Raw genomic sequence first — 16,708 nt, 5'->3', positions numbered from 1 at the left:
TTTTCTCCCAAACGAAAGACACTAGAATGAAAATTTTAAAGCCTCCTGTTAGTGCTTCATCTACACGTTATAGCCCTGAATTTTCCAATGCCTATCTCTTTGCAAAAGAGAGATATCGGCAAGGAAAAACTGTATTGTACCTTTGCATTTTTCTCCCAAACGAAAGACACTAGAATGAAAATTTTAAAGCCTCCTGTTAGTGCTTCATCTACACGTTATAGCCCTGAATTTTCCAATGCCTAGCTCTTTGCAAAAGAGAGATATCGGCAAGGAAAAGCTGTATTGTACCTTTGCATTTTTCTCCCAAACGAAAGACACTAGAATGAAAATTTTAAAGCCTCCTGTTAGTGCTTCATCTACACGTTATAGCCCTGAATTTTCCAATGCCTATCTCTTTGCAAAAGAGAGATATCGGCAAGGAAAAGCTGTATTGTACCTTTGCATTTTTCTCCCAAACGAAGGACACTAGAATGAAAATTTTAAAGCCTCCTATTAGTGCTTCATCTACACGTTATAGCCCTGAATTTTCCAATGCCTATCTCTTTGCAAAAGAGAGATATCGGCAAGGAAAAGCTGTATTGTACCTTTGCATTTTTCTCCCAAACGAAGGACACTAGAATGAAAATTTTAAAGCCTCCTGTTAGTGCTTCATCTACACGTTATAGCCCTGAATTTTCCAATGCCTATCTCTTAGCAAAAGAGAGATATCAGCAAGGAAAAGCTGTATTGTACCTTTGCATTTTTCTCCCAAACGAAAGACACTAGAATGAAAATTTTAAAGCCTCCTGTTAGTGCTTCATATACACTTTATAGCCCTGAATTTTCTCATGCCTATCTCTTTGCAAAAGAGAGATATCGGCAAGGAAAAGCTGCATTGTACTTTTACATTTTTCTCCCAAACGAAAGACACTAGAATGAAAATTTTAAAGCCTCCTGTTAGTGCTTCATCTACACGTTATAGCCCAGAATTTTCCAATGCCTATCTCTTTGCAAAAGAGAGATATCGGCAAGGAAAAGCGGCATTGTACTTTTACATTTTTCTCCCAAACGAAAGACACTAGAATGAAAATTTTAAAGCCTCCTTTTAGTGCTTCATCTACACGTAATAGCCCTGAATTTTCCAATGCCTATCTCTTTGCAAAAGAGAGATATCGGCAAGGAAATGCTGTATTGTACCTTTGCATTTTTCTCCCAAACGAAAGACACTAGAATGAAAATTTTAAAGCCTCCTGTTAGTGCTTCATCTACACGTTATAGCCCTGAATTTTCCAATGCCTAGCTCTTTGCAAAAGAGAGATATTGGCAAGGAAAAGCTGTAATGTACCTTTGCATTTTTCTCCCAAACGAAGGACACTAGAATGAAAATTTTAAAGCCTCCTGTTAGTGCTTCATCTACACGTTATAGCCCTGAATTTTCCAATGCCTATCTCTTTGCAAAAGAGAGATATCGGCAAGGAAAAGCAGCATTGTACTTTTGCATTTTTCTCCCAAACGAAAGACACTAGAATGAAAATTTTAAAGCCTCCTATTAGTGCTTCATCTACACGTTATAGCCCTGAATTTTCCAATGCCTAGCTCTTTGCAAAAGAGAGATATCGGCAAGGAAAAGCTGTATTGTACCTTTGCATTTTTCTCCCAAACGAAAGACACTAGAATGAAAATTTTAAAGCCTCCTGTTAGTGCTTCATCTACACGTTATAGCCCTGAATTTTCCAATGCCTATCTCTTTGCAAAAGAGAGATATCGGCAAGGAAAAGCTGTATTGTACCTTTGCATGTTTCTCCCAAACGAAGGACACTAGAATGAAAATTTAAAAGCCTCCTATTAGTGCTTCATCTACACGTTATAGCCCTGAATTTTCCAATGCCTATCTCTTTGCAAAAGAGAGATATCGGCAAGGAAAAGCTGTATTGAACCTTTGCATTTTTCTCCCAAACGAAGGACACTAGAATGAAAATTTTAAAGCCTCCTGTTAGTGCTTCATCTACACGTTATAGCCCTGAATTTTCAAATGCCTATCTCTTTGCAAAAGAGAGATATCGGCAAGGAAAAGCTGTATTGTACCTTTGCATTTTTCTCCCAAACAAAAGACACTAGAATGAAAATTTTAAAGCCTCCTGTTAGTGCTTCATCTACACGTTATAGCCCTGAATTTTCCAATGCCTATCTCTTTGCAAAAGAGAGATATCGGCAAGGAAAAACTGTATTGTACCTTTGCATTTTTCTCCCAAACGAAAGACACTAGAATGAAAATTTTAAAGCCTCCTGTTAGTGCTTCATCTACACGTTATAGCCCTGAATTTTCCAATGCCTAGCTCTTTGCAAAAGAGAGATATTGGCAAGGAAAAGCAGCATTGTACTTTTGCATTTTTCTCCCAAACGAAAGACACTAGAATGAAAATTTTAAAGCCTCCTATTAGTGCTTCATCTACACGTTATAGCCCTGAATTTTCCAATGCCTAGCTCTTTGCAAAAGAGAGATATCGGCAAGGAAAAGCTGTATTGTACCTTTGCATTTTTCTCCCAAACGAAAGACACTAGAATGAAAATTTTAAAGCCTCCTGTTAGTGCTTCATCTACACGTTATAGCCCTGAATTTTCCAATGCCTATCTCTTTGCAAAAGAGAGATATCGGCAAGGAAAAGCTGTATTGTACCTTTGCATGTTTCTCCCAAACGAAGGACACTAGAATGAAAATTTTAAAGCCTCCTATTAGTGCTTCATCTACACGTTATAGCCCTGAATTTTCCAATGCCTATCTCTTTGCAAAAGAGAGATATCGGCAAGGAAAAGCTGTATTGTACCTTTGCATTTTTCTCCCAAACGAAGGACACTAGAATGAAAATTTTAAAGCCTCCTGTTAGTGCTTCATCTACACGTTATAGCCCTGAATTTTCAAATGCCTATCTCTTTGCAAAAGAGAGATATCGGCAAGGAAAAGCTGTATTGTACCTTTGCATTTTTCTCCCAAACGAAAGACACTAGAATGAAAATTTTAAAGCCTCCTGTTAGTGCTTCATCTACACGTTATAGCCCTGAATTTTCCAATGCCTATCTCTTTGCAAAAGAGAGATATCGGCAAGGAAAAACTGTATTGTACCTTTGCATTTTTCTCCCAAACGAAAGACACTAGAATGAAAATTTTAAAGCCTCCTGTTAGTGCTTCATCTACACGTTATAGCCCTGAATTTTCCAATGCCTAGCTCTTTGCAAAAGAGAGATATTGGCATTGAAAAGCTGTATTGTACCTTTGCATTTTTCTCCCAAACGAAAGACACTAGAATGAAAATTTTAAAGTCTACTGTTAGTGCTTCATCTACACGTTATAGCCCTGAATTTTCCAATGCCTAGCTCTTTGCAAAAGAGAGATATCGGCAAGGAAAAGCTGTATTGTACCTTTGCATTTTTCTCCCAAACGAAAGACACTAGAATGAAAATTTTAAAGCCTCCTGTTAGTGCTTCATCTACACGTTATAGCCCTGAATTTTCCAATGCCTATCTCTTTGCAAAAGAGAGATATCGGCAAGGAAAAGCTGTATTGTACCTTTGCATTTTTCTCCCAAACGAAGGACACTAGAATGAAAATTTTAAAGCCTCCTATTAGTGCTTCATCTACACGTTATAGCCCTGAATTTTACAATGCCTATCTCTTTGCAAAAGAGAGATATCGGCAAGGAAAAGCTGTATTGTACCTTTGCATTTTTCTCCCAAACGAAGGACACTAGAATGAAAATTTTAAAGCCTCCTTTTAGTGCTTCATCTACACGTTATAGCCCTGAATTTTCCAATGCCTATCTCTTAGCAAAAGAGAGATATCGGCAAGGAAAAGCTGTATTGTACCTTTGCATTTTTCTCCCAAACGAAAGACACTAGAATGAAAATTTTAAAGCCTCCTGTTAGTGCTTCATATACACGTTATAGCCCTGAATTTTCCAATGCCTATCTCTTTGCAAAAGAGAGATATCGGCAAGGAAAAGCTGCATTGTACTTTTACATTTTTCTCCCAAACGAAAGACACTAGAATGAAAATTTTAAAGCCTCCTGTTAGTGCTTCATCTACACGTTATAGCCCTGAATTTTCCAATGCCTATCTCTTTGCAAAAGAGAGATATCGGCAAGGAAAAGCTGCATTGTACTTTTACATTTTTCTCCCAAACGAAAGACACTAGAATGAAAATTTTAAAGCCTCCTTTTAGTGCTTCATCTACACGTTATAGCCCTGAATTTTCCAATGCCTAGCTCTTTGCAAAAGAGAGATATTGGCAAGGAAAAGCTGTATTGTACCTTTGCATTTTTCTCCCAAACGAAGGACACTAGAATGAAAATTTTAAAGCCTCCTGTTAGTGCTTCATCTACACGTTATAGCCCTGAATTTTCCAATGCCTATCTCTTTGCAAAAGAGAGATATCGGCAAGGAAAAACTGTATTGTACCTTTGCATTTTTCTCCCGAACGAAAGACACTAGAATGAAAATTTTAAAGCCTCCTGTTAGTGCTTCATCTACACGTTATAGCCCTGAATTTTCCAATGCCTAGCTCTTTGCAAAAGAGAGATATTGGCAAGGAAAAGCTGTATTGTACCTTTGCATTTTTCTCCCAAACGAAAGACACTAGAATGAAAATTTTAAAGTCTACTGTTAGTGCTTCATCTACACGTTATAGCCCTGAATTTTCCAATGCCTATCTCTTTGCAAAAGAGAGATATCGGCAAGGAAAAGCTGTATTGTACCTTTGCATTTTTCTCCCAAACGAAAGACACTAGAATGAAAATTTTAAAGCCTCCTGTTAGTGCTTCATATACACGTTATAGCCCTGAATTTTCCAATGCCTATCTCTTTGCAAAAGAGAGATATCGGCAAGGAAAAGCTGTATTGTACCTTTGCATTTTTCTCCCAAACGAAAGACACTAGAATGAAAATTTTAAAGCCTCCTGTTAGTGCTTCATCTACACGTTATAGCCCTGAATTTTCCAATGCCTAGCTCTTTGCAAAAGAGAGATATCGGCAAGGAAAAGCTGTATTGTACCTTTGCATTTTTCTCCCAAACGAAAGACACTAGAATGAAAATTTTAAAGCCTCCTGTTAGTGCTTCATCTACACGTTATAGCCCTGAATTTTCCAATGCCTATCTCTTTGCAAAAGAGAGATATCGGCAAGGAAAAGCTGTATTGTACCTTTGCATTTTTCTCCCAAACGAAGGACACTAGAATGAAAATTTTAAAACCTCCTATTAGTGCTTCATCTACACGTTATAGCCCTGAATTTTCCAATGCCTATCTCTTTGCAAAAGAGAGATATCGGCAAGGAAAAGCTGTATTGTACCTTTGCATTTTTCTCCCAAACGAAGTACACTAGAATGAAAATGTTAAAGCCTCCTGTTAGTGCTTCATCTACACGTAATAGCCCTGAATTTTCCAATGCCTATCTCTTTGCAAAAGAGAGATATCGGCAAGGAAAAGCTGTATTGTACCTTTGCATTTTTCTCCCAAACGAAAGACACTAGAATGAAAATTTTAAAGCCTCCTGTTAGTGCTTCATCTACACGTTATAGCCCTGCATTTTCCAATGCCTATCTCTTTGCAAAAGAGAGATATCGGCAAGGAAAAGCTGCATTGTACTTTTGCATTTTTCTCCCAAACGAAAGACACTAGAATGAAAATTTTAAAGCCTCCTGTTAGTGCTTCATCTATACGTTATAGCCCTGAATTTTCCAATGCCTATCTCTTTGCAAAAGAGAGATATCGGCAAGGAAAAGCTGTATTGTACCTTTGCATTTTTCTCCCAAACGAAGGACACTAGAATGAAAAATTTAAAGCCTCCTGTTAGTGCTTCATCTACACGTTATAGCCCTGAATTTTCCAATGCCTATCTCTTTGCAAAAGAGAGATATCGGCAAGGAAAAGCTGTATTGTACCTTTGCATTTTTCTCCCAAACGAAAGACACTAGAATGAAAATTTTAAAGCCTACTGTTAGTGCTTCATCTACACGTTATAGCCCTGAATTTTCCAATGCCTAGCTCTTTGCAAAAGAGAGATATCGGCAAGGAAATGCTGTATTGTACCTTTGCATTTTTCTCCCAAACGAAAGACACTAGAATGAAAATGTTAAAGCCTACTGTTAGTGCTTCATCTACACGTTATAGCCCTGAATTTTCCAATGCCTAGCTCTTTGCAAAAGAGAGATATCGGCAAGGAAAAGCTGTATTGTACCTTTGCATTTTTCTCCCAAACGAAAGACACTAGAATGAAAATTTTAAAGCCTCCTGTTAGTGCTTCATCTACACGTTATAGCCCTTAATTTTCCAATGCCTATCTCTTTGCAAAAGAGAGATATCAGCAAGGAAAAGCTGTATTGTACCTTTGCATTTTTCTCCCAAACGAAGGACACTAGAATGAAAATTTTAAAGCCTCCTATTAGTGCTTCATCTACACGTTATAGCCCTGAATTTTCCAATGCCTATCTCTTTGCAAAAGAGAGATATCGGCAAGGAAAAACTGTATTGTACCTTTGCATTTTTCTCCCAAACGAAAGACACTAAAATGAAAATTTTAAAGCCTCCTGTTAGTGCTTCATCTACACGTTATAGCCCTGAATTTTCCAATGCCTATCTCTTTGCAAAAGAGAGATATCGGCAAGGAAAAGCTGTATTGTACCTTTGCATTTTTCTCCCAAACGAAAGATACTAGAATGAAAATTTTAAATCCTACTGTTAGTGCTTCATCTGCACGTTATAGCCCTGAATTTTCCAATGCCTAGCTCTTTGCAAAAGAGAGATATCGGCAAGGAAAAGCTGTATTGTACCTTTGCATTTTTCTCCCAAACGAAAGACACTAGAATGAAAATTTTAAAGCCTACTGTTAGTGCTTCATCTACACGTTATAGCCCTGAATTTTCCAATGCCTAGCTCTTTGCAAAAGAGAGATATCGGCAAGGAAAAGCTGTATTGTACCTTTGCATTTTTCTCCCAAACGAAAGACACTAGAATGAAAATTTTAAAGCCTCCTGTTAGTGCTTCATCTACACGTTATAGCCCTGAATTTTCCAATGCCTATCTCTTTTCAAAAGAGAGATATCGGCAAGGAAAAGATGTATTGTACCTTTGCATTTTTCTCCCAAACGAAGGATACTAGAATGAAAATGTTAAAGCCTCCTATTAGTGCTTCATCTACACGTTATAGCCCTGAATTTTCCAATGCCTATCTCTTTGCAAAAGAGAGATATCGGCAAGGAAAAGTGTATTGTACTTTTGCATTTTTCTCCCAAACGAAAGACACTAGAATGATAATTTTAAAGCCTCCTGTTAGTGCTTCATCTACACGTTATAGCCCTGCATTTTCCAATGCCTATCTCTTTGCAAAAGAGAGATATCGGCAAGGAAAAGCTGCATTGTACTTTTGCATTTTTCTCCCAAACGAAAGACACTAGAATGAAAATTTTAAAGCCTCCTGTTAGTGCTTCATCTACACGTTATAGCCCTGAATTTTCCAATGCCTATCTCTTTGCAAAAGAGAGATATCGGCAAGGAAAAGCTGTATTGTGCCTTTGCATTTTTCTCCCAAACGAAAGACACTAGAATGAAAATGTTAAAGCCTACTGTTAGTGCTTCATCTACACGTTATAGCCCTGAATTTTCCAATGCCTAGCTCTTTGCAAAAGAGAGATATCGGCAAGGAAAAGCTGTATTGTACCTTTGCATTTTTCTCCCAAACGAAAGACACTAGAATGAAAATTTTAAAGCCTCCTGTTAGTGCTTCATCTACACGTTATAGCCCTGAATTTTCCAATGCCTATCTCTTTGCAAAAGAGAGATATCGGCAAGGAAAAGCTGTATTGTACCTTTGCATTTTTCTCCCAAACGAAGGACACTAGAATGAAAATGTTAAAGCCTCCTATTAGTGCTTCATCTACACGTTATAGCCCTGAATTTTCCAATGCCTATCTCTTTGCAAAAGAGAGATATCGGCAAGGAAAAACTGTATTGTACCTTTGCATTTTTCTCCCAAACGAAAGACACTAGAATGAAAATTTTAAAGCCTCCTGTTAGTGCTTCATCTACACGTTATAGCCCTGAATTTTCCAATGCCTATCTCTTTGCAAAAGAGAGATATCGGCAAGGAAAAGCTGTATTGTACCTTTGCATTTTTCTCCCAAACGAAAGACACTAGAATGAAAATTTTAAATCCTACTGTTAGTGCTTCATCTACACGTTATAGCCCTGAATTTTCCAATGCCTAGCTCTTTGCAAAAGAGAGATATCGACAAGGAAAAGCTGTATTGTACCTTTGCATTTTTCTCCCAAACGAAAGACACTAGAATGAAAATTTTAAAGCCTCCTGTTAGTGCTTCATCTACACGTTATAGCCCTGAATTTTCCAATGCCTATCTCTTTGCAAAAGAGAGATATCGGCAAGGAAAAGCTGTATTGTACCTTTGCATTTTTCTCCCAAACGAAGGACACTAGAATGAAAATTTTAAAGCCTCCTGTTAGTGCTTCATCTACACGTAATAGCCCTGAATTTTCCAATGCCTATCTCTTTGCAAAAGAGAGATATCGGCAAGGAAATGCTGTATTGTACCTTTGCATTTTTCTCCCAAACGAAAGACACTAGAATGAAAATTTTAAAGCCTCCTGTTAGTGCTTCATCTACACGTTATAGCCCTGCATTTTCCAATGCCTATCTCTTTGCAAAAGAGAGATATCGGCAAGGAAAAGTTGCATTGTACTTTTGCATTTTTCTCCCAAACGAAAGACACTAGAATGAAAATTGTAAAGCCTCCTGTTAGTGCTTCATCTACACGTTATAGCCCTGCATTTTCCAATGCCTATCTCTTTGCAAAAGAGAGATATCGGCAAGGAAAAGCTGTATTGTACCTTTGCATTTTTCTCCCAAACGAAAGACACTAGAATGAAAATGTTAAAGCCTACTGTTAGTGCTTCATCTACACGTTATAGCCCTGAATTTTCCAATGCCTATCTCTTTGCAAAAGAGAGATATCGGCAAGGAAAAGCTGTATTGTACCTTTGCATTTTTCTCCCAAACGAAAGACACTAGAATGAAAATTTTAAAGCCTCCTGTTAGTGCTTCATCTACACGTTATAGCCCTGAATTTTCCAATGCCTAGCTCTTTGCAAAAGAGAGATATCGGCAAGGAAAAGCTGTATTGTACCTTTGCATTTTTCTCCCAAACGAAAGACACTAGAATGAAAATTTTAAAGCCTCCTGTTAGTGCTTCATCTACACGTTATAGCCCTGAATTTTCCAATGCCTATCTCTTTGCAAAAGAGAGATATCGGCAAGGAAAAGCTGTATTGTACCTTTGCATTTTTCTCCCAAACGAAGGACACTAGAATGAAAATTTTAAAGCCTCCTATTAGTGCTTCATCTACACGTTATAGCCCTGAATTTTCCAATGCCTATCTCTTTGCAAAAGAGAGATATCGGCAAGGAAAAGCTGTATTGTACCTTTGCATTTTTCTCCCAAACGAAGTACACTAGAATGAAAATTTTAAAGCCTCCTGTTAGTGCTTCATCTACACGTTATAGCCCTGAATTTTCCAATGCCTATCTCTTTGCAAAAGAGAGATATCGGCAAGGAAATGCTGTATTGTACCTTTGCATTTTTCTCCCAAACGAAAGACACTAGAATGAAAATTTTAAAGCCTCCTGTTAGTGCTTCATCTACACGTTATAGCCCTGCATTTTCCAATGCCTATCTCTTTGCAAAAGAGAGATATCGGCAAGGAAAAGCTGCATTGTACTTTTGCATTTTTCTCCCAAACGAAAGACACTAGAATGAAAATTTTAAAGCCTCCTGTTAGTGCTTCATCTACACGTTATAGCCCTGAATTTTCCAATGCCTAGCTCTTTGCAAAAGAGAGATATTGGCAAGGAAAAGCTGCATTGTACTTTTGCATTTTTCTCCCAAACGAAAGACACTAGAATGAAAATTTTAAAGCCTCCTGTTAGTGCTTCATCTACACGTTATAGCCCTGAATTTTCCAATGCCTAGCTCTTTGCAAAAGAGAGATATTGGCAAGGAAAAGCTGTATTGTACCTTTGCATTTTTCTCCCAAACGAAAGACACTAGAATGAAAATTTAAAAGCCTCCTGTTAGTGCTTCATGTACGCGGTATAGCCCTGAATTTTCCAATGCCTAGCTCTTTGCAAAAGAGAGATATCGGCAAGGAAAAGCTGTATTGTACCTTTGCATTTTTCTCCCAAACGAAAGACACTAGAATGAAAATTTTAAAGCCTCCTGTTAGTGCTTCATCTACACGTTATAGCCCTGAATTTTCCAATGCCTATCTCTTTGCAAAAGAGAGATATCGGCAAGGAAATGCTGTATTGTACCTTTGCATTTTTCTCCCAAACGAAAGACACTAGAATGAAAATTTTAAAGCCTCCTGTTAGTGCTTCATCTACACGTTATAGCCCTGCATTTTCCAATGCCTATCTCTTTGCAAAAGAGATATATCGGCAAGGAAAAGCTGCATTGTACTTTTGCATTTTTCTCCCAAACGAAAGACACTAGAATGAAAATTTTAAAGCCTCCTGTTAGTGCTTCATCTACACGTTATTGCCCTGAATTTTCCAATGCCTAGCTCTTTGCAAAAGAGAGATATTGGCAAGGAAAAGCTGTATTGTACCTTTGCATTTTTCTCCCAAACGAAAGACACTAGAATGAAAATTTTAAAGCCTCCTGTTAGTGCTTCATCTACACGTTATAGCCCTGAATTTTCCAATGCCTATCTCTTTGCAAAAGAGAGATATCGGCAAGGAAAAACTGTATTGTACCTTTGCATTTTTCTCCCAAACGAAAGACACTAGAATGAAAATTTTAAAGCCTCCTGTTAGTGCTTCATCTACACGTTATAGCCCTGAATTTTCCAATGCCTATCTCTTTGCAAAAGAGAGATATCGGCAAGGAAAAGCTGTATTGTACCTTTGCATTTTTCTCCCAAACGAAGGACACTAGAATGAAAATGTTAAAGCCTCCTATTAGTGCTTCATCTACACGTTATAGCCCTGAATTTTCCAATGCCTATCTCTTTGCAAAAGAGAGATATCGGCAAGGAAAAACTGTATTGTACCTTTGCATTTTTCTCCCAAACGAAAGACACTAGAATGAAAATTTTAAAGCCTCCTGTTAGTGCTTCATCTACACGTTATAGCCCTGAATTTTCCAATGCCTATCTCTTTGCAAAAGAGAGATATCGGCAAGGAAAAGCTGTATTGTACCTTTGCATTTTTCTCCCAAACGAAAGACACTAGAATGAAAATTTTAAATCCTACTGTTAGTGCTTCATCTACACGTTATAGCCCTGAATTTTCCAATGCCTAGCTCTTTGCAAAAGAGAGATATCGACAAGGAAAAGCTGTATTGTACCTTTGCATTTTTCTCCCAAACGAAAGACACTAGAATGAAAATTTTAAAGCCTCCTGTTAGTGCTTCATCTACACGTTATAGCCCTGAATTTTCCAATGCCTATCTCTTTGCAAAAGAGAGATATCGGCAAGGAAAAGCTGTATTGTACCTTTGCATTTTTCTCCCAAACGAAGGACACTAGAATGAAAATTTTAAAGCCTCCTGTTAGTGCTTCATCTACACGTAATAGCCCTGAATTTTCCAATGCCTATCTCTTTGCAAAAGAGAGATATCGGCAAGGAAATGCTGTATTGTACCTTTGCATTTTTCTCCCAAACGAAAGACACTAGAATGAAAATTTTAAAGCCTCCTGTTAGTGCTTCATCTACACGTTATAGCCCTGCATTTTCCAATGCCTATCTCTTTGCAAAAGAGAGATATCGGCAAGGAAAAGTTGCATTGTACTTTTGCATTTTTCTCCCAAACGAAAGACACTAGAATGAAAATTGTAAAGCCTCCTGTTAGTGCTTCATCTACACGTTATAGCCCTGCATTTTCCAATGCCTATCTCTTTGCAAAAGAGAGATATCGGCAAGGAAAAGCTGTATTGTACCTTTGCATTTTTCTCCCAAACGAAAGACACTAGAATGAAAATGTTAAAGCCTACTGTTAGTGCTTCATCTACACGTTATAGCCCTGAATTTTCCAATGCCTATCTCTTTGCAAAAGAGAGATATCGGCAAGGAAAAGCTGTATTGTACCTTTGCATTTTTCTCCCAAACGAAAGACACTAGAATGAAAATTTTAAAGCCTCCTGTTAGTGCTTCATCTACACGTTATAGCCCTGAATTTTCCAATGCCTAGCTCTTTGCAAAAGAGAGATATCGGCAAGGAAAAGCTGTATTGTACCTTTGCATTTTTCTCCCAAACGAAAGACACTAGAATGAAAATTTTAAAGCCTCCTGTTAGTGCTTCATCTACACGTTATAGCCCTGAATTTTCCAATGCCTATCTCTTTGCAAAAGAGAGATATCGGCAAGGAAAAGCTGTATTGTACCTTTGCATTTTTCTCCCAAACGAAGGACACTAGAATGAAAATTTTAAAGCCTCCTATTAGTGCTTCATCTACACGTTATAGCCCTGAATTTTCCAATGCCTATCTCTTTGCAAAAGAGAGATATCGGCAAGGAAAAGCTGTATTGTACCTTTGCATTTTTCTCCCAAACGAAGTACACTAGAATGAAAATTTTAAAGCCTCCTGTTAGTGCTTCATCTACACGTTATAGCCCTGAATTTTCCAATGCCTATCTCTTTGCAAAAGAGAGATATCGGCAAGGAAATGCTGTATTGTACCTTTGCATTTTTCTCCCAAACGAAAGACACTAGAATGAAAATTTTAAAGCCTCCTGTTAGTGCTTCATCTACACGTTATAGCCCTGCATTTTCCAATGCCTATCTCTTTGCAAAAGAGAGATATCGGCAAGGAAAAGCTGCATTGTACTTTTGCATTTTTCTCCCAAACGAAAGACACTAGAATGAAAATTTTAAAGCCTCCTGTTAGTGCTTCATCTACACGTTATAGCCCTGAATTTTCCAATGCCTAGCTCTTTGCAAAAGAGAGATATTGGCAAGGAAAAGCTGCATTGTACTTTTGCATTTTTCTCCCAAACGAAAGACACTAGAATGAAAATTTTAAAGCCTCCTGTTAGTGCTTCATCTACACGTTATAGCCCTGAATTTTCCAATGCCTAGCTCTTTGCAAAAGAGAGATATTGGCAAGGAAAAGCTGTATTGTACCTTTGCATTTTTCTCCCAAACGAAAGACACTAGAATGAAAATTTAAAAGCCTCCTGTTAGTGCTTCATGTACGCGGTATAGCCCTGAATTTTCCAATGCCTAGCTCTTTGCAAAAGAGAGATATCGGCAAGGAAAAGCTGTATTGTACCTTTGCATTTTTCTCCCAAACGAAAGACACTAGAATGAAAATTTTAAAGCCTCCTGTTAGTGCTTCATCTACACGTTATAGCCCTGAATTTTCCAATGCCTATCTCTTTGCAAAAGAGAGATATCGGCAAGGAAATGCTGTATTGTACCTTTGCATTTTTCTCCCAAACGAAAGACACTAGAATGAAAATTTTAAAGCCTCCTGTTAGTGCTTCATCTACACGTTATAGCCCTGCATTTTCCAATGCCTATCTCTTTGCAAAAGAGATATATCGGCAAGGAAAAGCTGCATTGTACTTTTGCATTTTTCTCCCAAACGAAAGACACTAGAATGAAAATTTTAAAGCCTCCTGTTAGTGCTTCATCTACACGTTATTGCCCTGAATTTTCCAATGCCTAGCTCTTTGCAAAAGAGAGATATTGGCAAGGAAAAGCTGTATTGTACCTTTGCATTTTTCTCCCAAACGAAAGACACTAGAATGAAAATTTTAAAGCCTCCTGTTAGTGCTTCATCTACACGTTATAGCCCTGAATTTTCCAATGCCTATCTCTTTGCAAAAGAGAGATATCGGCAAGGAAAAACTGTATTGTACCTTTGCATTTTTCTCCCAAACGAAAGACACTAGAATGAAAATTTTAAAGCCTCCTGTTAGTGCTTCATCTACACGTTATAGCCCTGAATTTTCCAATGCCTATCTCTTTGCAAAAGAGAGATATCGGCAAGGAAAAGCTGTATTGTACCTTTGCATTTTTCTCCCAAACGAAGGACACTAGAATGAAAATTTTAAAGCCTCCTATTAGTGCTTCATCTACACGTTATAGCCCTGAATTTTCCAATGCCTATCTCTTTGCAAAAGAGAGATATCGGCAAGGAAAAGCTGTATTGTACCTTTGCATTTTTCTCCCAAACGAAGTACACTAGAATGAAAATGTTAAAGCCTCCTGTTAGTGCTTCATCTACACGTTATAGCCCTGAATTTTCCAATGCCTATCTCTTTGCAAAAGAGAGATATCGGCAAGGAAAAGCTGTATTGTACCTTTGCATTTTTCTCCCAAACGAAAGACACTAGAATGAAAATTTTAAAGCTTCCTGTTAGTGCTTCATCTACACGTTATAGCCCTGAATTTTCCAATGCCTATCTCTTTGCAAAAGAGAGATATCGGCAAGGAAATGCTGTATTGTACCTTTGCATTTTTCTCCCAAACGAAAGACACTAGAATGAAAATTTTAAAGCCTCCTGTTAGTGCTTCATCTACACGTTATAGCCCTGCATTTTCCAATGCCTATCTCTTTGCAAAAGAGAGATATCGGCAAGGAAAAGCTGCATTGTACTTTTGCATTTTTCTCCCAAACGAAAGACACTAGAATGAAAATTTTAAAGCCTCCTGTTAGTGCTTCATCTACACGTTATAGCCCTGAATTTTCCAATGCCTAGCTCTTTGCAAAAGAGAGATATTGGCAAGGAAAAGCTGTATTGTACCTTTGCATTTCTCTCCCAAACGAAATACACTAGAATGAAAATTTTAAAGCCTACTGTTAGTGCTTCATCTACACGTTATAGCCCTGAATTTTCCAATGCCTAGCTCTTTGCAAAAGAGAGATATCGGCAAGGAAAAGCTGTATTGTACCTTTGCATTTTTCTCCCAAACGAAAGACACTAGAATGAAAATTTTAAAGCCTCCTGTTAGTGCTTCATCTACACGTTATAGCCCTGAATTTTCCAATGCCTATCTCTTTGCAAAAGAGAGATATCGGCAAGGAAAAGCTGTATTGTACCTTTGCTTTTTTCTCCCAAACGAAAGACACTAGAATGAAAATTTTAAAGCCTCCTATTAGTGCTTCATCTACACGTTATAGCCCTGAATTTTCCAATGCCTATCTCTTTGCAAAAGAGAGATATCGGCAAGGAAAAGCTGCACTGTACTTTTGCATTTTTCTCCCAAACGAAAGACACTAGAATGAAAATTTTAAAGCCTCCTGTTAGTGCTTCATCTACACGTTATAGCCCTGAATTTTCCAATGCCTAGCTCTTTGCAAAAGAGAGATATTGGCAAGGAAAAGCTGTATTGTACCTTTGCATTTTTCTCCCAAACGAAAGACACTAGAATGAAAATTTAAAAGCCTCCTGTTAGTGCTTCATCTACACGGTATAGCCCTGAATTTTCCAATGCCTAGCTCTTTGCAAAAGAGAGATATCGGCAAGGAAAAGCTGTATTGTACCTTTGCATTTTTCTCCCAAACGAAAGACACTAGAATGCAAACTACAGGTAGTGCTGCAGGGCCCACACCCTTTTACTTGCCTTACAGAGCAGCTCTGGAGCTGTTACAGTGCCCAGCTGCTGCAAGAAATCAGCTTGAATGCTTCAGGGGATGGGGCATGGCCAACATGAGCCCCACACCAAAGGAGGGGGGAGGTGTTTAATGCGAACTAGGGGTCATCCAAGCACTGCAAAAGGCCGCCATGCCCTGCTTGCCCCTTTTCTCTTTTCATATGCAGATGAGGGTTCCAGTCAACTTTGGCCCACTGCTTGGATAACATCACCGTATGCAAATCCGTCTGCTGCAGACCTTCCCCCAGGAGTGCTTGTACTAGTTGTTGCATATGGTTTGATATTTGATGGTGCTTCAGTATTAGGCAGCCTTCCGCCCTCCCATGTTCATCTGAAAAGATGTGGTCTCCCTGCAGTTGTTGTCCCCAGATGAGAGTTCACTTGTGCTGCCTCAGTTGAATCTCCTTTACTTGACAGAGATGTGCCTGAGCAGCTGCCCTCACCAGCCCTATCCCAAATCATACTTATTTTGCATAGGAGATACCATGGTCATGAAGATTGTTCTCCAAGGGTGAGGTTCATTCATTGCATTCTGGGTATGCTGACCCCTGTGATTTTCCCAAATGTGGGAAACTCGACTGCATTATTTGTGGTAGTGGGGGACTGTGTTTGTGCTTTCCTCTGGTCAGCTCTGGTAAAAGTCAGATTTCTTTGTCTCAGATCTTCCTCTAGCCTTGTTCTTCTTTCGAGAGTTCCCTTGTGCTGCCTCAGTTGGATCTCTTTCACTTGACAGGGGGGTGCCCGAACAGCGACCCTCCCCAGCTCTAGCCCAACTCCTACTTACCTGCCAGGTGAGATACTATGATCATGAAGGTGCTTCTCCCAGGGCAAGGCTCACCCATTGCACTCTGGGTGTGCTGCCCCTGCGATTTCCCCAAATGTGGGAAACTTGACTGCATAATTTGTGTTTCCCCTGGTCGGCTCTCGTATAATTCAGATCTCTTTGTCTCAGGTCTCTCTCCAGCCTAGTTTGCTGTCTGTTTCCACTTCTCTTTTCTTCAACCGCTCCCTTCTATACCCTTGTGCACTATCCTGACTTCTCCTCCCGTCTGCTTACTTTGTGCCTT

At 38.7% G+C, this 16,708-nt stretch overlaps 2 non-coding genes across 2 annotated transcripts; both read left to right on the top strand.

Moving 5' to 3' along the window:
- Positions 1-16,101: 16,101 nt before the first annotated feature.
- On the top strand, positions 16,102-16,265 carry LOC135007955 (U1 spliceosomal RNA). The gene has a single exon (XR_010207776.1). It is a non-coding gene; the product is annotated as a U1 spliceosomal RNA (small nuclear RNA).
- Positions 16,266-16,417: 152 nt separating this feature from the next.
- LOC135008159 (U1 spliceosomal RNA) lies at positions 16,418-16,580 on the top strand. The gene has a single exon (XR_010207975.1). It is a non-coding gene; the product is annotated as a U1 spliceosomal RNA (small nuclear RNA).
- Positions 16,581-16,708: the final 128 nt, after the last annotated feature.

The sequence above is a fragment of the Pseudophryne corroboree genome, unplaced genomic scaffold, assembly GCF_028390025.1.
Source record: "Pseudophryne corroboree isolate aPseCor3 unplaced genomic scaffold, aPseCor3.hap2 scaffold_222, whole genome shotgun sequence".
NCBI lineage: Eukaryota > Metazoa > Chordata > Amphibia > Anura > Myobatrachidae > Pseudophryne > Pseudophryne corroboree.
This window is presented reverse-complemented; position numbering and strand designations above follow the sequence as displayed.